The following is a 22577-nucleotide window of genomic DNA, read 5'->3' on the forward strand; positions in this document are numbered from 1 at the left end:
CGTGGGTATTGAACTTGGGTCCTTTGGAAAAGCAGCCAGTGTTTTTAACCATCAAGTCACCTCTCCAGCCCCAAATTTTTGTTTTCTATAGTGGGGGGATGGAGCACTGGATTCCCTACTACTCAGCTCCAGCCCAGCCCAATATAACTGTTGTATCAGTGACTGACTTTTAGACACAGGGCCTCTGTAGCCCCGGCTGGCATATAACTTATAGCAATCCTCCTGCCTCAGCTTTCCAGAGTGCTGGGATTCCAGGTATGCACTTCATTCTGGCTCAGAAGGAGTCTTTTAGAGCAGTCATGGGTTTATTTTTCTTCTATCAGGTATTTTGTCTCACACAAAAGCCCCACGAAGTTGGCGTGATACTTCAGACAGATGGCAGTTCTGCAGGTGAGGGGCCGACTGACCTGCTCAAGGTCACGTGCAAAGCCGGCATCAGCACTGTGCCAGTGTGACCCCAGATTAAATGACACACTTTGGCTGATGTAGAGTGTGTAGTCCAATGGCATGTGAAGTATCCACAGTGTGTGCAGCCGCTGCCCCTCTGTGTTTCATGCTATGCCCCAGAATAAACCCTGTGCCCATTAAACGATGCTTTTCAATCCTTATCATTACCAACCTGCTGTTTATTTCTACGAAATCATCTATCCTGGGCATGTCATAGAAAACACCCAGCGAGGTGTTAAGTATTTACACTGCATAGTAGAAATCAGTCCTTCGTGCTTTTTTATGGCTGAATACTATTCTGTCATATGGACATACTCCATTCTGTGGGTCAGTCATTGGTCCCTGGACTTTGAGCTGTTTTCCTCAGGGGCTACTATGACATTACTGCTGTGAGGAAGAGCATACGGGTCCTTGAGTAGGTTCTGGTTCTTTCCATGGTCTCAGGGTGTCGGCAGTTGCCAGAACCTAATGGTTCTGGAGTGTAGGGTATGGCAGGCATTTCACTCCCTGCCTCCAGACTTCGGTGTGAGCCTATGTCTAGGGCACAGGGAGATGCCTGAGTGAGAACTCCCTTCTCAAGGGCAAGTTCAGAGTCATAATTAGGATTCAAAAGAGTCCTGATTAGGAAAACTTTTTAAAAGGATTTATTTATTTAATTTAATTTGTGTGTGTGTGTGTGTGCGCGCGCGCGTGCACATACGGGCACCCATTGACTCCCCTGGAGTCAGTGTTACAGTTAGTTGTGAGCTGCCACCCCAAGTGGGCTCTGAAAATTTTGCTGAACACATTTTTGTGGTAGGGAGCATCATCTTGGGGGCAGGGGGTGGGTTGGGGAAATGACATCAGTCCCTTGGCCCCTTAGTTTTAGTTGTTGTGGTTCATTCAGGCTCCACAAGTGAACCCCCAGGGAGTGGGTCCCTTCATCAGAGAGGCCACAGACAGCTCCCAGAAGTCCTTCATTTGGTAGGTGATATGTGCCAGTTTTGTTTGTAGTTTTCCTCAAGCTTTTCCTTACACAGGCCACGTGGCCCCCACACAGCCCCAGTCAGGATGCTGCTGGGCTGGGCTAAGGTATCCCTTCAGAGGAGCAGAGCTATTTAGCATCTTTATAGAGTTAACAGTGAGATTCTGACCCCAGGGGAGTGTGTGTGTGTGTGTGTGTGTGTGTGTGTGTGTGTGTGTCCAACTGTGTCCATTTCCTGTTATTATTCTCTCTTGTGCCTCTGTTGCTAGGTAGCTGGTACATCTGGCAATTGCCAAGTTGAGGATAGGAAGGGCACATGGGGGTGATGGGCAGCTGGATAGGGAGGGAGACTGGACAGGGCTGAAGGACCCAGGCAGCTCAGAGCTCTGCAGAGCTGCCTCACTCTCCATTCTTAGCCTGCCAGGGAAGGCAATCCAGTCGGCCTCCACCTGGCTGCAAGGCCCTGGACCACCTGCAGGGGCAGACCCAGCCCCGGGCCACCAGGGGAGCTCTTCAGCCCTGAGCCCTGCATCAAGGTCCCCAGCTCCGCCTCCATTTCTGCCCTGCTTTTGACCAGGGCTTCCTTCGTGAGAGACGCTGCCGGCAGGGAAGGGACAGAGCCATCTTGGGATGCATGTGTGCATGCGCGTTTGTGTGTGCACACGTGTGTGTGTTAAAACACTGCCTTTTCCAAGCTCTGGCTACTGTTCTCTGGCTGGTGGCTCTTTGCGTTCTCTCTCTCTCTCTCTCTCTCTCTCTCTCTCTCTCTCTCTCTCCTTCTCTCTCTCCTCTCCCTGCAAACATTAAATGAATAATTTCTTAGCTAATTCCAAGCGGTGCCCACACACCCGTGCCCTCAGTGTTGATTGGATCCCTCTCTGGATCTCTCTCTCCCTCTCTCTCCTCTCGCTCTCCTCCCTCTCCTCTCTCCTCCCTCCCTCTGGCCCCAGTTTGTAATTTGACACAGTGACTGCAGAGGCTCAGTCTCTGTCTCTCTCTGGGAGCCCGGGAGGCTGGGCACCGAAAACATCCAAGGTAGGCTGCGATTTGAGATTTAATTTTTTTTCTCTCTCCTAAAAATAGCTTCTGTTCCATTCACCTTTCTTCTTAAGAGCCGCAGTGGCCTGGGTGACAGGGGCTTAGCGGGGGGAACTCTTTGCCCTGGTGAAGTTTATTTTCCAGCATTGGGAGGATGCCCTTCGGCACTGGGTGGGCAGGGGTGGCTGCCGAGGACAGAGGCTGCAGCGAGTGACGCTTGGTGTGGGAAGCCACTATGCTCCTGTCATCTTGTGGCTTGCCACCAATGGATCCTTGTCAGAGTGAAGGGAAGGGCTGACTGGCTTCTCTCATCTGTACTGTGTTGGCGATGGCGTTGACGGTGGCGCTGTGGCTCTCCCGGTCTTCTGGGGCCCCCAGCCTTTAAGAAAAGCCCCTCTGGGCAAAGTTTGACACCACGGCTGCCGGCTGCCGGCGCAGAGCCCTTTCAGAGGGCAGGAACTTGGTCTTGGTTTCAGACCGAACGACTGGGGCCTGGGACCGACTTCCTGGGGGACAGTGCAGGGGGGAGGGGGAGGACTCAAAGCATCCCAGTCGCTCCAGCATCCACTGCCCACGCGGACAGAAATGTGCGATGTGAATTTGTCAAATAGTGTCCCAGAGAGTGGCTGCAATGGTTTGTTTGTGGAGACAGATGTTCTCGGCACAGTGTGGTGTGTGTGTGTGTGTGTGTGTGTGTGTGTGTGTGTGTGTATACACAGAGGCCTTTGGCTAGTTGAGATTTTACCCTCCACCTAGAAAGGCAGAGTGTGCAGGTTTACAGTGACCTGCCAGGACACTGGTGTGGACAGAGCCTGAGGGAGGCGATGGCTGGCTGGGACCTCTGTGGGAGCAGTTTGGTTCTGTCCCCAGGGAGAGCATACTCACTGCCCCTTGAGCTGACCGAGAGTTGATGGCTGGGTGATCAGATCAGGAAGAGAAGAGAGAAAGAGGAAAGGAGGGAAAGAAACAAGAGGGTGTGAAGAAAGGGAGAGAGGAAAGGAAGAGGGGAGAAAATCAAAGAGGAACACACTAGAAGAGAAAGGAAAGTGTGGAGGAAGAAAAGAAGGAAGAAAGGAGGGAGGGAAGGAAGGAGAGAGGGAGGGAGAGAGGCAGGGAGGGAGCAAGCACATTCCCAGCCCGAGTGGAGGGAGGCAGGTCCACCGTGGGTTGTGGGGACTGGACTTGGGGCTCCCTAGACTCCCCTGAAAGTCTCTCTGTGTTGTAGATCCTCAGGGTGTTGGTAGCCTCAGTACAGATCCTTTGGAAGGACCCTGAAGGAGAGGTGGGTGGGAGAGGGTACTGTCACAGATGGAGCTGCCTAGGAGGAAGAGGAGGTGGTTATGGATGTGGAAGAGTGTGGTGGAGGAGGTGGTGCCCAAGGCCCTGGGCCTCTGTGGCAGGTGGTGGAACCATTTCTTCTCTATCCAGTTCTGAGTTGGGAGCCGAGAGCTGGGAACATCTCAAATGAGTCCCGATATGGAACGAGCATGGGACCTCGGAAACCTGCCCCATGCCCCCATTTCTCCCAGCCTTATTAGAGTCCCCCCCACTCCAAACTTGCTTCCTTTTCATCTTAACAGCTGCTAACCCCCAACATTTGTGGTTCTGAGCTCCATACAGAGTGGTTCTACAGGGGCTTGCATGACAGAGACAGGGAGCATAGGGCCAAATGACTGCCAATGGCTCAGGACCCAGGGCACAGAGCTCAGCTTTTCTAGAAGTCCGGGGTAGAAGAAGCCGCTGGCCATTTCCCTTCACTCTCACTGTCAGCGTGAGGAAAGATGGGGAGACGTGAGAACCCCACAGTGCCCCCCCCCCCGGGGTACAGTGGCCATGCTGGGCTCACACGCCTATCTGCAAAGACATATCAGACTTCCAGGCAGCTGTCTTGTAGAGACTACCACTCAGTGCATCAGGGGCATGATTCAGGGGAGGGGCAGAGCATCTACCTCCCTAAAAGTTCCCAAAGGTGGCTGCTGTTGCTTGGGGACCCCATGTGAAGACCCCTGGATCAAAGGACAAGCCCTCCAGCTTACTAAGCAACTCTGGTGAACATTCTCCATGCTCTCTTAGTCTTTGGTGGGGGCACAGATAGAGCACTGTGACAAGGCACGTGAATACCATGGAGGGCACAGAGGCTTAGAGGAAAGTGGCCTTAAATCTCCTTCGTGCCCAGGCAGCTCCCAGTGGCGCCACAGCGAGTCGGGGTTCAAGTGCATGGGCAGTTTGACTGGGGAGCTTCTGGTCTGTGGGGAGGTTTGAGGAGGTGCTCCGCCACCTCCCTCAGACCCATCCTGAAAACAGGGACAGCCTTCCGCTGAGCTCCCCGCCTTCTCGTTTGCCCCCACCTGTGTGGAGAATGGTGCCGCTTCCTTGTGATGTGGGAGAGGCCAGTCAGCCTTGGGGAGCACCTGCCATTCTTGCTGACATGCTGTCCACGAAAGGGTGGGACCAGCACCTCTCTCTTTCCGCATCTCCTGTCTTTCTCACCCTGCCTCCGTCTCCCTCATCTTTTACCCAACTCCACACTTTAAAAAAAAGAAAAGCCGTCTCCATGTCAGTCAAACCCTTGCTCCTGTTTGATATGTGACCTTGGTTTGGGGTCTGTCTGTCACTCATGCTTTAGGCCCCTTTCCCCCAGAAAGGGTGCTGAGACGTCTCCAGAACCCTGGCACACACTAGGGTTCTTGTGGCTGTGAGCACTGCCCCGGTCTGTATCTCAGAGTGGTCAGTGTGAGCGTATACATCCCACGTGCTCTAAGGAATGGCTTCCTGGTCTTGTGACACATGGCGCTGTAACCGTTCTTCAGTCACTGTAGCGGCTCCCCCTCCGCCTTGTGATACCTGCTCCTCTGGTACAGTCCCAAGCTGAGACAAAGGGACAGAGGGAAGGGACCCCACCCCCTGCTCTGTGTGGTAGGGACAGGACTCAGTCATAGATGCTGAGCTGGTACTGATACGGCAGCTGGCTGCTGTTACTGGGGGGCGGGGTGGGGACAGAGACAATGGCTTCCTGGACACGATGATGGGTGATTGTCACTGTGGACGCAGAGTGGCCCTGGTTGACGCTGGCCCGTGTCAATGAGCGTTATTTGCGTGTGGAGCTCACAGGCTCTGCTTCCCCACTTTACAAGTAGAGACGAAGCAGTTTGTCCCAGATCGTTTGACTATGAGAGACCAGCCCGTGTTCCACATCTAGGTCCCCTGACTCCAAAGCCTGTTGTACTCCAGCCCCACCGTGCCCTTGGTGTGACAGTGGCACGCGGTGAAAACTGACCCTGGACCCAGTACATGCCCTACTCCATCCCTGGAACTTTGGAGAGCACTCGCGTTCACGGCATGGCTCCTGGTGCCTAGAGTAGGTGCAAAAGGATAGCATTAAAAAAAAAAGTCATTCATTTATTCATTCGTGTGCATGTGTACATGCGTGAGTGTGTGTGCATGCCATGGCATGTGTGTGCAGGTCAGAGGCCGACTTGTGGGAATCAGTTCTCTCCTTCCACCCTATGAATTGTGAGGATTGAATTGTCAGGCTTGGCAGGAAGTGTCTTTACTCACTGAGCCATCTCAGTGGCATGAGGGAGAGAGAGGGAGAGAGAGAGAGAGAGAGAGAGAGAGAGAGAGAGAGAGAGAGAGAGAGTATTAGGGATGGAACCCAGGGCCTTGCACAATGTAGGCAAGTGCTCTATCCCAGTTCCTCCCTCTGGGGGACTCTAGGCAGTTTGCTCTAGCCACACCCAAGTCCCTCACTGGGGGCTTCTAGGCAAGTACTCTACTCCTGAGATACAATGCTGGCCTGGTCAGAGCTACTGCAAAAGCAGAGGTGTGTGTGTGTACAGACCACGCCCCCTTCTGCTTTCCTGTCTTGACTGCACATTCCTTCCGTCTAAAAGGAATATTTATTAATGTATTATTAATATATGTTAACATATAATATTACCAATATATAATTACTATATAAATATTTATTTAGAGCCCCCCAGCTCCACCCAGTTTTGCTCACCACTGTCTTCTTTCCCTTTGCATTGAAGTTTGATCTCTGTTGTTATGGCCTTGGCCTGAGATCTCCTCTCATGGGCTGTGACTCATGTCCGTGGCCTCCTGCATCCATTTTGATCTTCAGGCCACTCAGCATGACAGAGTCCTGTGAAAGCAGGTCTAGCCTGCTGTGTCATGGGAACCCTGTCCTATCTAGTGTCTGTCAGAGCCACTGTGGGGTCCCTAGAGGTCCCTGGGCATTGGTGATATGGCTATGTTCATTCTTTCTCCCTTACACCTTAGCTCAGAAGCCTCTACCCAAAGCTGCCCACTTGTCCAGGGCTCTGCTCAGAAGTCATTTCCTCTGAAAGTCCCTTCCTGCCTGACCTGCAGGATGCCCAACCTGACATCTCTTCTCTCCCACTCTCCATGGGCAGGGCTGGTCTCTTTGCTCTCTGCTGCCTCCTGGTGGCCTCTTTCTGTATGAGCACCGAGCACAGGGCACAGATGTCTGGTGCAGGGTCTCCTTGTTCCCTGGTGCCCCACGGCATTCCTGCAGGGAACTAGACTTGTGGCTGAGGTGACTTCCAAACTGCTGGCCCATTGCAGCTCCCTTGCAGGTCAGCGTCACCCTGAGGCCACTAACTGTCCACAGCTCTGTGTGGATCAAGCCAAGCTCGGCTCTAAGACAGAGAAGTTGATCCAGGCCCCTAAGTATAAACTCAAATCTTCGGCATTTTCAGTTTACTCAATCCTCATGGGTTTCCGGGATGTCAGAGCACAAACAGAGCTCAGTGTACACTTGTATTCCCAGCGGCAGGAGAGATGAGAGAAGTTCCTGCTGGCCTTTGGACCCCTGAGGTTCTCCTGTGAATTCCACTGCCATCCTTGAGAGGCAGCTTGGAACCAGTGACAGTCACAGCAGGGCACCCTCTGGAAGCCAGACCTGTCCTAGAGGCTTTGTTCCAGTTGATCTAGGACTGCAAAGGCAATAGCTACTATGTACTGAGTGCTTGCTTATATTCAGTATCTTTCTAGAGCACTCTCGTTCCTTGAAAACACTATGAGGATGCTACACTGTGTCTTTATAGTGGAGAAACCAAAGCAGAGCGTTCTGAAAGAGGTGCCTGTGGTCCGTACCTAAAGACCCTGTTTTGCTACCAGACTCACCTGGGAAAGGTCACTTCTGTGGGTCTCAGGCATGGAGCTGCTTCCGCTGACTCCATGGAGCCCTCACAGGCCCGCCTTGCCTGATGCCGGGTTAGTGATGCTCACTATGGCCACGGCACTCGGTTGAACTTGCCTAAGGGGTTGGGCAAGGGAATTTTTAGCACCTCTGGTTGGAAAACTAAGACAATTGACTGTGAAAAGTTGTCAGGACAGGCCACTGCTGTTATTGAGAGAGTCAGATGGGGAGGTCCCATCAAGATTGGAGTGGGGTTATTGGGAACTATCTGTGGTTTCATGGCTGCTGCATGGGCCTGCCCAAGGAGATTTGATCCAGTGTTAGGTAGGGTTTCTAGTGCTGTGAAGAGACACCATGGTCACCGCAACTGTTATAAAGGAAAACATTTAGTTGAGGTGGGCTTACAAGTTCAGAGCGAAGCATGAAGGTGTGCAGACAGACCTGGTACTGGAGGAGGAACAGAGAGTTCTATATCTGGATTGTCAGGCAGCTGGAAGAGAGAGTGGTACTGAGCTTGGCTTGAGCTTCTGAAAGTCCAAAACCCACCCTCAGTGACACACTTCCTCCAACAAGGCCACACCTACTCTAACAAGGCCACACCTCCCAATAGCGCCACTCCCTATGAGCCAGCCTTATAGGGGCCCTTTTCATTCAAACCACCACAATTCCTACTTGTTCCCAGCAGATAGACACATGTCAAATTCCTCTTATGTTGAACTTTGCTCTTTGATGGTAGGGGCAGCCCAGCCCTTCTTACCCTGGCTCAAATGGCATATGAGTTGCCACCTCTCCTCCTTTTCCTTGATCTCAGTGACTGGAGCAGCTGGATAGACTCGCCCTGTTCCTGGGACATCACTGGGACATGATTCACAGAAGGGGCCCCTTGATGGCTGGTTCATTCCCCTGTGCTACCCCAGACCTGGTGAGCCCAGGATGCTCCAATCCAGGCTAGGCTGGGAGCTCTGGTAGAGGGAGTTATGCTAACAGCCCCCAAGAGTGTATGGACCTTTGTCCCCTGTGAGGCACAGCCCAGAATTTCTACAGCCCCTTCTGCAATGTGTGTGACTTTTCCTTTCTTACAAGCTGCACTGCCAAGAGCGCATGCAAAGCCAGTGGCCAGAGTGGGAGGGAGAGACCTTTACCCGTGTGACTTACTGCCTGTATCCCTGTGTCCCCATGAGGGATGGGTTGGGGAGAGGTAGCCTGAACCTTTGTCTCAGCCTGAGATTCTTCACTGGCATCATCAGCCAGGACCCTGGCCTTGCCCTAGGTATTTTTGCTGTATGGGGGCTTCTTCTCTGCTTCAGGCTTGAGGCTCCATGTATGGAAAGCGGGTGTGGGGAGCAGCATGAGGCAGCCAGGGAATGGAACAACAGGATGCTGCCAGCAGGCCTCATTGTCTCTCCCTCTATCTTCCGGGCTCCCGACCCATGGCTTTCCACGGACTTTAACATGATCTTGGGTTTGACAAGAGGCAGCGAGACCACTGCGGTAGCCTGGCTCTTCTAGCTGATTGTTCCAGGGATAGCTGTGTCCCCACCTCAGCATGGCTCTATGGCTCACTATCAGGGGGACATGGGAACACACGGTTGGCACAAGCCACTGACCCAAACCCTGTCTCTGACCTGCATTCTCTGGCTAAGGGTCATGAGACTATTGCTTATTCCCATTGGGGTCAGATCCTTCAGCTTCCACCCTGGAGACATGGGTATCCCAGAAGTTTCCCCAAGCTCCAGTGTCTCTGGCTAGCAGTGCAGACCCCAGTAACACCGCTTTCTCTACCTTCGGCTCTCCTCCTATGCCCATGTGAAAGCCTGCCTGTGTTTTACTGACTTTATCTGTTTTCAGTAAGTGTGCTTTTTAAAGACATGCATAATTTAATATAATTGCAGACGAGGGCTCTACTTGAGAGCTGCACATCACCCCTAAATAAAGTTAATGTATATATGGCACAGCTGTGATGGGTGAGGGGGTGCCCAGCCTTCCAAGTCTTTATCCTGACTGCAGGCCTGTGCCCAGATGTCTACTCTGATGTTTATTGCAAGGTCAGCCTGGGAGCAGCTGACAGCGCCACACTCCCCAGACCTTCAGAGCATCCTTGTAAAGCAAATGCATGGGTTGAATGGGGTGGTCAGATCTTGTGTGTGGGTGTGTGTGTTTGTGTGGCTTTATTTTGCCTCTTAGGGAGCAGGATGTATTAATTAAGAGTTTGGGGGTGGGGTCTGAGACAGAGGAAATCACCCCCAGAGAGCTGTAGACCACGGGGGCAGGGGTGAGGTGCTGTGGCTACCTGAAGACATTGGAGGCAGGCAGCCACCAGAGGTGGTCCCCAAAGCCGGTGGGCACTGTAAGCACTGTTATATCTTGAGTGTTGGCATCTATGGTTTCAACAGTGAGAAGCCTTGGCCCAGTGTTGTTCCAACTTATTTTGGAAGCCCAGGCTTTATTCTCATCCACACTGTGTGGATGGAGATACTGAGGCATGGAGAGGTGAATCCCTAGCTGAGACTCCACAGTCAGAAGGCAGTAAAACAGGGATTTGAACCCAGGCTCTTCACCATGGTCAACACAATTGCCAGGGTTGGGGTGGGAGGAGGCGGGGGACTCTTCAGGGTGTTCTATGACACAGGATGGCTTCTAGACTTAAAAATTTAAAAACTCCCTTTTAGAGAACATTTGCTTTTATTTACTTAAAAAGTTAATTATTGTTTTTCTAAAGGTTTATTTTTATGTGTATGAGTGTTTGCCTGCATGTACATCTCGTGTGTGTGTGTACGTGTGTGTGTGTTTGCTGGTGCCAGAGGAGGCCAGAAGAGGATGTCAGATCACCTGAAACTGGAATTACAGCTGGTTATGAGCCACCATATGGGTGCTGGGAATCAAACTCAGGTACTCTGGAAGAATAACAGTGTTCTTAACTGCTGTGCCATCTCCCCAGTCCCTGCAATTACTTATTTTGAGTCAAGACCCTATGTATTCCAGGCTGGAGATGATTCTGCCTTTATTTCTGGGATGCTGGGATTGCAGGTGTGGGTCACCATGACTGTTCGGGTGGAAGCTTCACCTGAGCCCCTGGCATCCATATATCCAAAGAGTCTGGAAGTTCAGACGGAAGCTCCATCCCAAATCTCCTCCCTCATCCCTCTCTCCAAACCCTACTGCATCTCAGAAACACCAAATGATGACCCCTCTTGCAAAGATGCTTAAGACCACAGGGTATTTAAACTGCCCCCCAGAAAACAGACATGTGGTTTTCCAGTCTTCCTTTCCTGTCTCTTCTCCGGGGGGCTGGAAAATCATCCGGGAACATGTATTCATTAAACCTAGGCTTTTTCTAATTTGGTTTGATTTGGTCTGATTTGGATTGTTGCATCGGCGGAGAGGCTTATCAGGGTACAGAAACTTATCAATGGAGTTTTATGTAGTGCTGGAGATGGAACCCAAAGCCTCAAACATGCTAAGCAAGCACTCTACCAACTAAGCAATATTTCCATACTTAATTTTTTAATCCAGAAGTTGGGAGTTAACAAAATGGCTCAACAGTTGAAGGTGTTTGCCACCAAGACTGACAGTCTGAGTTCGATCCCCAGGACTTGTACTTCAGAAGGAGAAAACTGACTCCGCAAAATTGTCCCCTGATCTCCACATGCATTCTGTGGCATGTGTGTGCGCACACACACACAATAAGTAAATTATTTGATGTAGTTAAATATTAAAAACAAAGCAGACAAACCAGCCAAGTTGGGAGCTGGCTTGGGAAAGCACAGCCGGAAGGGGGGGTGACGTCTCTGTGACTTTGGGGGTGACGTCTCTGTGACTTTGGGGGTGGTGCAGGCGCTTGATGTTTTTACTCAGAAGGAAGCTTTTCCAGGCAGCTCCTGGGCACAGAAAGGGTGAGGTTTAAGGGGACTTTATACAAGACCCTATGTGAGTTGGTGGGGTTCTTCTTACTAGCCCGCTCTGGGGACCCATCCCCTACTTCTGCCACATTCAGGAGGCCTCTGTATTGCCGAGGATTTAAACTCTGCCTCTAGATTTCTCTTTGCTTCCAGAAGTCTCTTTTCTCCCTGCAGCTCCTAAGCTCTGTCTGCAACTATAATCCTATTTTACTTTCTTCTCCCCCGACAAACTCCACTTAAAAGCAAGCCTCGTGTACACTGTACATTAAAGCTATTGATTCTGACTCAGAAATGTAGAAAGCCACCAGACCCCAGAGGAGGCCTTGACAGCGTGTGTGGAACGCTAATCAGGGCTTGTGGTGGCAAGTCATGCGGGGGCCTCAGACTTCTGTGGATCCGATTAAAGGCCCAGCCAGGCCTGCCAGGGCTGAACAGGGACAGCAGTCACCCAGCCTGGCCATCCCAGCCCAGGGAGGCAGCAGGAGGTAGGGAATGGGCAGAACTGAGAACTTGAGAGTGACATGCCCTTTAAAAGCTTGTGATCATTGATGGTCATCCCCCCCCCCCCCCCACTGCCGCCCCCAAGACAGAGTTTCTCTGTGTAGCTCTGGCCAACCTGGAACTCACTCTGTATGTAGACCAGGCTGGCCTCGAACTCAGAGATCCGCCTGCTCCTGCCTCCCGACTGCTGGGATTAAAGGCACACGCCACCACCGCCTATTCCCCAATGGCCATTTAAAAACACTCTTTCCACTCAAATTCTAGAACAAGGTGGTTATCAAACACCAACAGTTTTCTTAGTAGTGAATTAGGGACTCTTGGGAAGACAGTGAGGTGACCTGGGACTGGATGGGTGGAGTGGACCCACTTGGATGGAGGCCTACAGGAGGCCAGTGGAACAAGAAGCAAGCCTTTCTCTGTTGGTTAGCTAATTGTTCAAGGTTCTCGGAGGGACCACTGGCAGCCGGGGTTACTTCTGGCTTCCAGGCCTTGGTGGGAAACCGACTTCTCCTGACTGTGGACCTTGGAACAGCAGTGTTTCATGACAAAGAACACATTGCTGGCATTAGTCATCTTCTCTGGGCCCTTGATGGGGAAGCAGACGCCTTGGCCCGCACTGGCGAGCATTTATTTCATGAGGTTGCTACGTGGTTGCTACCCAGCTTTATGTATGGGCAAAGACACACACAGGCCACTCGTCCAGAGTCACAGACTTTGTATCTGGGTCTGGGGGTGGGGGAACCAAGACTCCGGTCTAGATGCTGATTTTAGCCTTCCGTCTCCACAAAGCCACACACTTCCTCCAGATAATCCACCCACCGTGCACACACACAGACCTGCCGACCTAACCCCCAGTCTCCCAGCTCCTTGATGAAATGTGTGGTTATTTCTTTGTTGACTGTGCTGTGGACAGTTTTGGAATTTTCCTAGAAGCACCGCACAGTTTCAGCTGCTGAGAGGTCTAGCTTTCTCTGCCCCTTGTAGTATAAACTGGCAACTCTGGGAAGTGCCAGGACTCTTCCATGCTGTGTGGCTGAGGAGGGAGGTCTTCGGCCTGCCGTCTCTATTTTCTGGTGTTCCAACCCCCTCTAAGAGCAGAATGGGGGTGGCATATTCACCTCACAGGGCAAAGGGTCTGTCCTTAGCAAAGGGAGATACGGGGAAAGGTATTTATGGGGGCATCGCCATCCTCAACCTTTTACTGATAATGTGCGTTGGTCATTTTACTGAGATTGTGCATTGGAGGCCTGCCAGCACTACAGTGGGAAGCCTGAGGACTTTCCTCCCTGCCTCCTCCCCAGCACTCTGGTAAAGTGGGATCCTTGACGCTATAAATCAGGGGACAAATCCCAGTTTAGAGGTGAACACTGATTAAGTTAAAGCCCAGGTCACGAACCTTCCTCCCTGAGTGCTGTTTGTTTCTTATTTTTAGCGTCTTTGTTTGAGACGCCTTTGGGAACACACGGATAATCTCTGTGGGCGGTTTCGATTTCTATCAGTTCTGTTGACTTTTCTGACTCTCCCCTGGGATATGCAAATTAGACCCCAGCGGGGAGGGGCTTCTTTCCCTTTTCCTGTAGCCTTAATTTTTCCTAATTGTCGCGTCTCAGGGCTGTGTCACTGATCGCTGCTCCTGGGGCCACCTGCGCTGGTTATGTCTATTGATGACGTGGTGATGTATGCTAGCTGGGGGAGGGGGAGGGCCCCTCCACTCCCACCCATCACACCAGCTGTGCTCAGCAGCCTTCCTAGGAACTACGTCTCAATCCAGGGGTGTGCCCTGCTATTGACCAGGGAGGGTGGTACTGGGTTGGGGTGGGGGTGGGGTGAGAGCAGAGAGAAAATGAAGATGCTGAGCTAGAGAAAGGCCTGGCCTGTCAGGAGATTTATTTCTGCAAACCAGCGCGGGTGCCTTTATTAATTAAAATGTAATAAATTAAAAGAGAATAATGGACCTGTCAGGCCACCGTTTGTCATCCGCTGCTCAGAATCAGGCAGTCACAGGGCTTGTGATAATCAGAGGGAAGAAAGAAGTTGGTGGGGAAACAAAGATGGAGCATGGTGGTGGTGGTGGTGGGGGTTGGGAAGTTGGGGGAATCTTTGGCAGATCCAGGCCCAGCCAATGGCAGTCTAGGCCCAGGTTCACATTCAGCCCCAGGCCCACATTCAGCCCCATCATGGAGAACTCAGGCTCCGTGCCCCTGGGTTGAGGTTGGAAGCTTCCCTTTGTGAGAAGAAGAAATTGATACTTTGATCCTGAGAACATATGGAACCTTCCAGGACAGGAGTCCAGACAGCCCCTCCTTTCCGGAGGCCTCACTTTTTTTTTATATTGATGTTTATTGAGCTCTACATTTTTCTCTGCTCCTTTCCATGCCTCTCCCCTTCCCTTCAACCCTCCTCCAAGGTCCCCATGCTCCCAATTTACTCGGGAGATCTTGTCTTTTTCTACTTCCCATGTAGATTAGATCCGTGTATGTCTCTTTTAGAGTCCTCATTGTTGTCTAGGTTCTCTGGGATTGTGATTTGTAGGCTGGTTTTCTTTGCTTTATGTTTCAAAACCACTTATGAGTGAGTACATGTGATAATTGTCCTTCTGGGTCTAGGTTACCTCACTCAATATGATGTTTTCTCATTTGCTTGCAAATTTCAAGATGTCATTATTTTTTTCTGCTGTGTAGTACTCCATTGTATAAATGTACTGCATTTTCCTTATCCATTCTTTGGCCAAGGGACATTTAGATTGTTTCCAGGTTCTGGCTATGACAAACAAAGCTGCTATGAACATAGTTGAGCACATGTCCTTGTGGCATGATTGAGCATCCTTTGGATATATACCCAAATGTAGTATTGCTGGGTCTTAAGGAAGGTTGTTTCCTAATTTTCTGAGAAATCTCCACACTGACATTCAAAGGGGCTGTACCAGCTTGCATTCCCACCAGCAACGCAGGAGTGTTCCCTTTACCCCACAACCTCTCCAGCATAAGTTGTCTTCAGTGTTTTTGATCTTGGCCATTCTTACAGGTATAAGATGGAATCTCAGAGTTGTTTTGATGTTCATTTCTCTGATGAATAAGGATGTTGAGCATTTCCCTAAGTGTCTTTCAGTCATTTTAGATTCTTCTGTTGAGAGTTCTCTGTTTAGGTCTGTACTCCATTTTTTTTATTAGATTATGTATTCTTTTGGTGTCCAATTTCTCGAGTTCTTTGTATATTTTGGAGATCAGACCTCTGTCTGATGTGGGGTTAGTGAAGATCTTTTCCCATTCTGTAGGTTGTCGTTTTGTCTTGTTGACCATGTCCTTGGCTTCACAGAAGCTTTTCAGTTTCAGGAGGTCCCATTTATTAATTGTTTCTCTCAGAGTCTGTGCTGATGGTGTTATATTTAGGAAATGTTCTCCTGTGCCAATGCGTTCAAGTGTACTTCCCACTTTCTCTTCTGTAAGGTTCAGTGTGGCTTGCTTTATGTTGAGGTCTTTGATCCATTTGGACTTGAGTTTTGTGCATAGTGATAGATATGGGTCTATTTTCATTCTTCTACATGTTGATATCCAGTTATTCCAGAAGCACTTGTTAAATATGCTTTCTTTTTCCTATTTGATGTTTTTTGCTTCTTTGTCAAAAATCAGGTGTTTGAAAGTGTGTGGATTAATATCCGGGTCTTCTGTTTGATTCCATTGATCCTCCTGTCTGTTCTTATGCCAATACCAGGCTGTTTTCAGTACTGTAGCTCTGTAGTAGAGTTTGATGTCAGGGATTGTGATGCCTCCAGAAGTTCTTTTATTGTACAGGGTTGTTTTGGCTATCTGGGTTTTTTGCTTTTCCATATGAAATTGAGTACCGTTCTTTCGAGGTCTGTGAAGAATTTTGCTGGGATTTTGATGGGTATTCCGTTGAATCTGTAGATGGCTTTTTGTAAGATTGCCATTTTTACTATGTTAATTTTGCCTACTCAAGAGCATAGGAGATCTTTCCACTTTCTGGTGTCTTCTTCAATTTCTTTCTTCAAAGATTTAAAGTTCTTGTCATACAAGTCTTCCACTTCTTTGGTTAGAGTTACTCCGAGATATTTTATGCTATTTGTGGCTATTGTGAAGGATGTTGTTTCTCTGATTTCTTTCCCAGCCCTTTTATCATCTGTGTACAGGAGGGCTACTGATTTTTTTGAGTTAATCTTGTATCTTGCTACATTATTGAAAGTATTTATGAGTTGTAAAAGTTCCTTGGTAGAATTTTTGGGATTGCTTCTATAAACTATCATATCATCAGCAAACAGTAAAAGTTTGACTTCTTCTTTTCCAATTTGTATCTCCTTTTGGTGTCTTATTGTTCTAAGTAGGATCTCAAGAATTATATTGAATAGATATGGAGAGAGTAGACAACCTTGTCTTGTTCCTGATTTCAGTGGGCATTTCTCTCCATTTAGTTTGATTTTGGCTGTTGACTTGCAGTATATTGCCTTTATTATGTTTAGGTATGTTCCTTGTATCCCTGCTCTCTCCAAGATCTTTATCATGAAAGGATGTTGGATTTTGTTGAAAGCTTTTTTGGCATCTAATGAAATGATCATGTGGTTTTTATTTTTCAGTTTGTTTATATGGTGGATTATGTTCACAGATTTTTGTATGTATCCCTGAATCTCTGGGATGAAGCTGACTTGATCATGGTGGATGATGGTTCTGATGTGCTCTTGGATTCAATTTGCCAGTATTTTATTTAGTATTTTTGCATCAATGTTCATGAGTGAGATTGGTCTATAATTCTCCTTCTTAGTAATGTCTTTATGTGGTTTAGGTATCAGGATAATTGTAGCCTCATAAAAAGAGTTTGGCATTGTTCCTTCGGTTTCTATTGTGTGGAATAGTTTGAGGAGTATTGGTATTAGTTCTTCTTTGAAAGTATTGTAGATTTCTGAACTGAAACCATCTGTCCTGGGCTCTTTTTTGGTTGGGAGACTTTTGATGACTGTTTCTATTTCTTCAGAAGTTATAGGTCTGTTTACTTTGCTTATCTGGTCTTGATTTAATTTTGGTAAGTGATATTTATCCAGAGTTGTTCATTTCCTTTAAGTTTTCCAATTTTGTGTAGTACAGGTTTTCAAAATATGACCTGATGATCCTCTGTATTTCCTCTGTATCTGCTGTTATGTCCCCCTTTTCATTTCTGATTTTGTTAATTTGGATATTCTCTCTCTGCCTTTTGGTTAGTTTGGATAAAGGTTTGTCCATTTGTTGATTTTCTCGAGGAACCAACTCTTTGTCTCATTGATTCTTTGTTTCTATTTTGTTGATTTCAGTTCTCAATTTGATTATTTCCTGCCCTCTAGTTCTTTGGCCCAGCAGAGATCTCTGGTTTCTGCCTAATCTCTTGGAGGTCCCAGATTCACCCAGTGTGACTGGCTTTATGTTGAGGTCTTTGGTCCATTTGGACTTGAGTTTTGTGCATGGTGATAGATATAGGTCTATTTTCATTCTTCTACATGTTGACATTCAGTTATGCCAGCACAATTTGTTAAATATGCTTTCTTTTTTCCATTTAATATTTTTTGCTTCTTTGTCAAAAATCAGGTGTTTGAAAGTGTGTGCATTAATATCTGGGTACTCAATTTGGTTTCATTGGTCCTCTGGTCTGTTTTTACACCAATGCCAGGCTGTTTTCAGTACTGCAGCTCTGTAGTAGAGTTTGAAGTCAGGGATTGTGATGCTGAGGCCTCACTTTTTAAGGACCTCGCATTCACCTACGCTTTTGCTGTGGAGGCTCTTGCCCAGGGGCTCATGCCTGGAGCAGGCTTCGCTTTCAGAAAACACTCCAACTCACAGCTCGAAAACAAAACAAGCAATTATTATACTTTCTTAGGAAAAGTCTTTCCTGGTAGAGAAACGTGGATACCTTTGTACTCCAGGTAAACAGAGACTCTTTTTTTTTTTAAGTGTTTTCCTTCTGACTCTTCCCTGTTGTCTAAAGAGTTTTCCATCTCAAAAGTCTAACTTTTGTTTCAAGATAAGGTTTCATTACATAAACCAGGCTGTCCTTGAACTTAGAGATCCACCTGCCTCTGCCTCCCCCAGTGCTAGGATTGAAGTCGTACACCCCCATGCCCACCCTACAAAATGTAATTTTGCTTTTGTCTTTTCCAGACCGGGTTTCTCTGTGTAGTTTTGGAGCCTGTCCTGGAACTCACTCTGTAGACCAGGCTGGCCTTGGACTCAAAGATCTGCCTGCCTCTGCCTCCCGTGTGCTGGTCTTAAAGGCATGCGCCACCACCACCTGGCCAAAATGTAACTTTTATTGGTGTACTTTGTTCAGTTTCTAGTCACCTGGTATGCTTCTTGTAGTTTTCTGTCAATTTGACACACCTGGAAAGAGGGGACCCTCAACTGAGAAATCATCTTCATTGATTGGCTTGAGAGCACACACCTGGGGCATTTCTTGATTGATGATTGAAGTACGCACATCTGTGAGTGGGTAGAGGGCGTCACCCCTGAGCAGGTGTAGGAAAGCAAACTGAGCTTGGCAGCAGGAGCATGTTCTTCCATGGCCTCTGCTTCTGTTCCTGCCTTGAATTCCTAGCTTGGCTTCCCTTGATGAAGGACTCTTAGCATATAAGCCAAATGAAGCCTTTCCTTCCCATGTTGCTTTTGGTGAGTGTCTTACTGCAGTGACAGAGAGCAAGTGATGACGTGGGAGGGTCTTCTGTTTTGTGTTGATTTCATTGGTTAATAAAGAAACTGCCTTGGGCATTTGATAGGCCAGCCCTTAGGTGGGTGAGAGAGAACAGAGTGCTGGGAAGAAGGGAAGTGACTCAGACGCCATGGAACCAGCGGCCAGGTCAGACATGCTGAATCTTTCCCTGTAAGCCATCACTTTGTGGTGCTACACAGATTATTAGAAATGGGTTAATTAAGATGTGAGAATTAGCCAATAAGAGTCTGGAACTAATGGGCCAGGCAGTGTTTAAATGAATACAGTTTGTGTGTTGTTATTTCGGGTGTAAAGCTAACCGTGTGGGAGCCAGGTGGGATGAAAAGCAGGCCTGGCCGCAGCTCATCACTACAAAGTGAGGGCACCTGGGAACTTAGGACAAGGAGTGATGTTTACTGAATGCGGGGGGAGGGAGGGAGGTGCGCTCTGTTCCCTCTCATGCCTGCTTTGTTCCGTTTTCCTTTGGCTTAGGAAAGGAACCACATGCATATGTGTGTAGGGTCTACAACCCTCTCAGAACAGCAAGGAAAACCTCTTGTGCTATTTCCATTTTGAAAATGGTACGGCAGAGCTGGGAAGATGGCTTAGCAGGTTAGGCGCCAGCTGTGCGAGCAAGACCACCCAAGTTCACCGCTCAGAACTCATGTACAAAGAATCGGGTGGCTCGTGGCATGCTTGTAATTTCAGAGCTGAGAAGGTGGAGATAGGTGGATTCCCACATACATATACACACACACATGTACACACTCATACACACATATACCTACATATACACACACACATATACACATACACACACTCAGAGCGAGTGAGTGAAATAACCAGGCTGTTAGAAAGAGGACAGTCCTTCTTTACAGGAACTTCTTCTGGAGGGTGCTCTTTAATCTTATTAGTGACTTAAACCTTCACTGCTTGCTGGGAATCTGCACTACCCAACTCCCCACCCCCTTGTGTTCTGGCTCGCTCTGGGTCCTCCCTCTCTGCTCCTCTCTTTGGCGCCCTTTTCACTTCACCCCTTCCTCCTCCTCATCCTTCTGGATCCCAGCTGGACTGAGGAGCCCCTCCAGTGGCATCCAGCCAGCTGGCGGGAGATACCCACTTGTTGGTATTGGAACACATGGCCTCGCCCTTGTGGACCCAGCCAAGTGATAACTGTCCTAGCTGTGTGTGCCGGGCCCTGAGCCAGCACTGGGTTATTGTCTGCCTTGTGTTGAGTTTGGTCTTGGCAGACTCTGGTCCTCCTGCACAGTGATGACTTCTAATCTCAGCAGATTCTTGAATTTATGCTTGGCACTGGCCCATGAGGCCCTGCTGTTGGGACCAGCAGAGTGACATGAACCCAACACCAGGCCCCTTGTCTGAGTGTCTGTCTCGTGCGGGACGTTGGGAAGGTGACAGTAGCCTCATGGTTTCCATGTGCACATCACACTTCAGCGTCCTGGCACTTCCTGTTTGTGACACCCCATGGCTCAAGCAGCCCCTGGAAGCAGAGGATATCTGTCACAGCTCTCAGTATGATGATGAGAAAGATCTGTGATGGATATCACATGACCCCAAATGAGACTTCATTTAGAAGGACACTAGAGGAGGTGGGTGAATTGTGGTCTGGAGGGTTCTACACCCAGGACAGCTGCAGGGACCTCCAGAGCCAGGCCTGATGTGTTTTCTCTCTGGGGAGAAGGACAATGAGCTTGAAACAATGGTATGGGAAGTAGCTGGGATGTGTAGCCAGGTGAGCCGCAGACCCAAGTCTGCTTCCTTGGGATGCCTATCCTGGGGAACTGTAAGTTCTGTCCATGGCTCCGTCTTGGGAACAACCACCTGGAGTAGAATACGGCTCTGTCAAGAGCCTCCCCTTTCTCCTGAGCCTCATACAGAAGGGTCCTCCTGGCAGAGAGGCCGGATTTGCTGATGCAAAGGGAAGTCAGGCCCTGGTACCTGGATCAGGCTGGCGGAGTCCATGGGAGACAGGGATGTAGTGAGATAGATGAGTCTTACCACTGTGTCGCCGCCTCAAGCTTCCAGAGCAGAAATTTTCTTCTCATGCTTAAATTCAAAGTGAGGGGATTGGCAAGTCATGCTCCTTGGTGGATGGGTAGGGAAGATGGGGGTCCTTCTGCCCCTATCACAGCTTCCAGTGGTCATCAGTACTCTGCACTCCCTGTGCTGTCACCCTTCTTTCCACGCATCTAGGCTCTTCTAGGGACATGTTGACTAGCTGGAGTGGTAACCCGATCTTCACGTCTACTTGAATTAAATCTGCAAGGGGCCTGTTGCCAAGTGAAGCCACTCGATGATGAAGGCACTGTTCCACCCACCATAGTCAAAGAAGCTCACTATATAGCCCAAGGTGGCCAAGAAAACCGTGATTCCCCAAGCCTCCAGTGATGGAATTACAATCATGTGTCAACAACACCTGGCCAGTAATCTCACATTAAACATGAATTACCTGCCAGCACTTGGGAGGCAGAGGCAGGTGGATCTTATGAGTTCGAGGCGAGGCCAGCCTGGTCTACAGAGCTAGTTCCAGGACAGACTCCAAAGCTACAGAGAAACCCTGTCTCAAAAATAAAATAAGATAAAATAAATAAAACAACCCTCCACCCCTCTAAAAACCTCAAAACCATGAATTACCTAAGCCTCTCATGGCCCTAAAGTAATTAGCAAATCGATAGGACTCCTCATTTCTTAAAAAATAAGATATAATTTATTTACAAATCTTTTGGGACAAATATTTTTGTTATATTAGGGCAGTTTGTAGCTAAAAGACGGACAGTCACATCTGTAACACCAGAATCCTGTGGAAATGGGTCTTTCAAGATTTGTTTTTTAAGCCGGCCGATGGTGGCGCACACCTTTAATCCCAGCACTCGGGAGGCAGAGGCAAGTGGATCTCTGTGAGTTCGAGACCAGCCTGGTCTACAGAGCTAGTTCCAGGACAGGCTCCAAAGCCACAGAGAAATCCTGTCTCGAAAAAGCGAAAAAAAAAAAAAAGATTTGTTTTTTAGTTTTTACTTATGTGTATGTTGTATGGTCTATGTGAACGAATGGTCATGTTTTGTTTGGGTGCCTGACGAATCCAGAGAGGGTGTTGGATCCCGTGGAACTGGAGTTTTAGGCAGTCGTGAGTTGCCTGACATGGGCATTGGAAACTGAACTCAGGGCCTCTGTGAGAGCCATCTGTCCAGCCCTACGGCCCAGCCACAGTGAGAGGGCCTCTTGTTACTGTGTGATCCTCCACAGCATGGTAAGGCCTAAGCAGGGATTAGACAATGCTTTCCATGGCAGGGGTAAATCCAGCCAGGCCTTTCCATCTCCATTCCGTGCCTCTGCTGGATCCACGATCAAATGCCAAGTGTGCACGGTACCATCCACCATTTTTGACGCAATCTAAAGGGCCACATTTTCTTAGCATATTGCAACTTTAGAGACACTATTTTAGCTGTCAGTAGCTTCTATGAACTGTCCCCAATGAGCAATGCATTGTGGGGATTTTAGTTGCTCACGTTGGTGTCCTGCTGTGGGGTAGGCTAATGCTTGCAGCTGGGAACGGCCAGAACTTGAATGGCTCAGGCCGGAGGGTTTACCGCATCATGTGGAGGTGCAGGAGCGACAGGTGTGAAGTTCTGGTAGCCATTCGGGACCATGTGTCTCTGCCTATGGTTTCACCATGTAATAGGATCCCGCATCTCCACAGTGAGCTGGCAGTGGGAAGAAGGCTTCTCTCTGATCCTCCTTTGTTGTGGCACCTTTCCTGTTGGCACAGGAATGCTGGCTGAGTGCTTCCAAGGCTCCACATTTGTAGGGACACTGAGACCTGTCCTGGCCACATGTGTATCTGTAAGAAGTATGGTCTGGGGCT

At 49.0% G+C, this 22577-nt stretch overlaps 1 protein-coding gene across 7 annotated transcripts in view; it reads left to right on the forward strand.

Moving 5' to 3' along the window:
* The first annotated feature begins 2038 nt into the window (after positions 1–2038).
* Positions 2039–22577, forward strand: part of Rimbp2 (RIMS binding protein 2) — a 186842-nt gene continuing 166303 nt past the window's right edge. For 3 of the 7 annotated variants that reach the window (XM_041648165.1, XM_041648166.1, XM_041648167.1), the window contains exon 1: positions 2039–2446. The gene's annotated coding sequence lies outside the window, so the exon portion shown is untranslated. The remainder of the gene's footprint in view (positions 2447–22577) is intronic. The other 4 variants (XM_041648168.1, XM_041648169.1, XM_041648170.1 and 1 more) reach the window with 2 other exon arrangements.

This window comes from Microtus oregoni, unplaced genomic scaffold (assembly GCF_018167655.1).
Source record: "Microtus oregoni isolate MIOR12 unplaced genomic scaffold, Mior012 000003F_ref0000135, whole genome shotgun sequence".
In the NCBI taxonomy this organism is placed as follows: Eukaryota; Metazoa; Chordata; class Mammalia; order Rodentia; family Cricetidae; genus Microtus; species Microtus oregoni.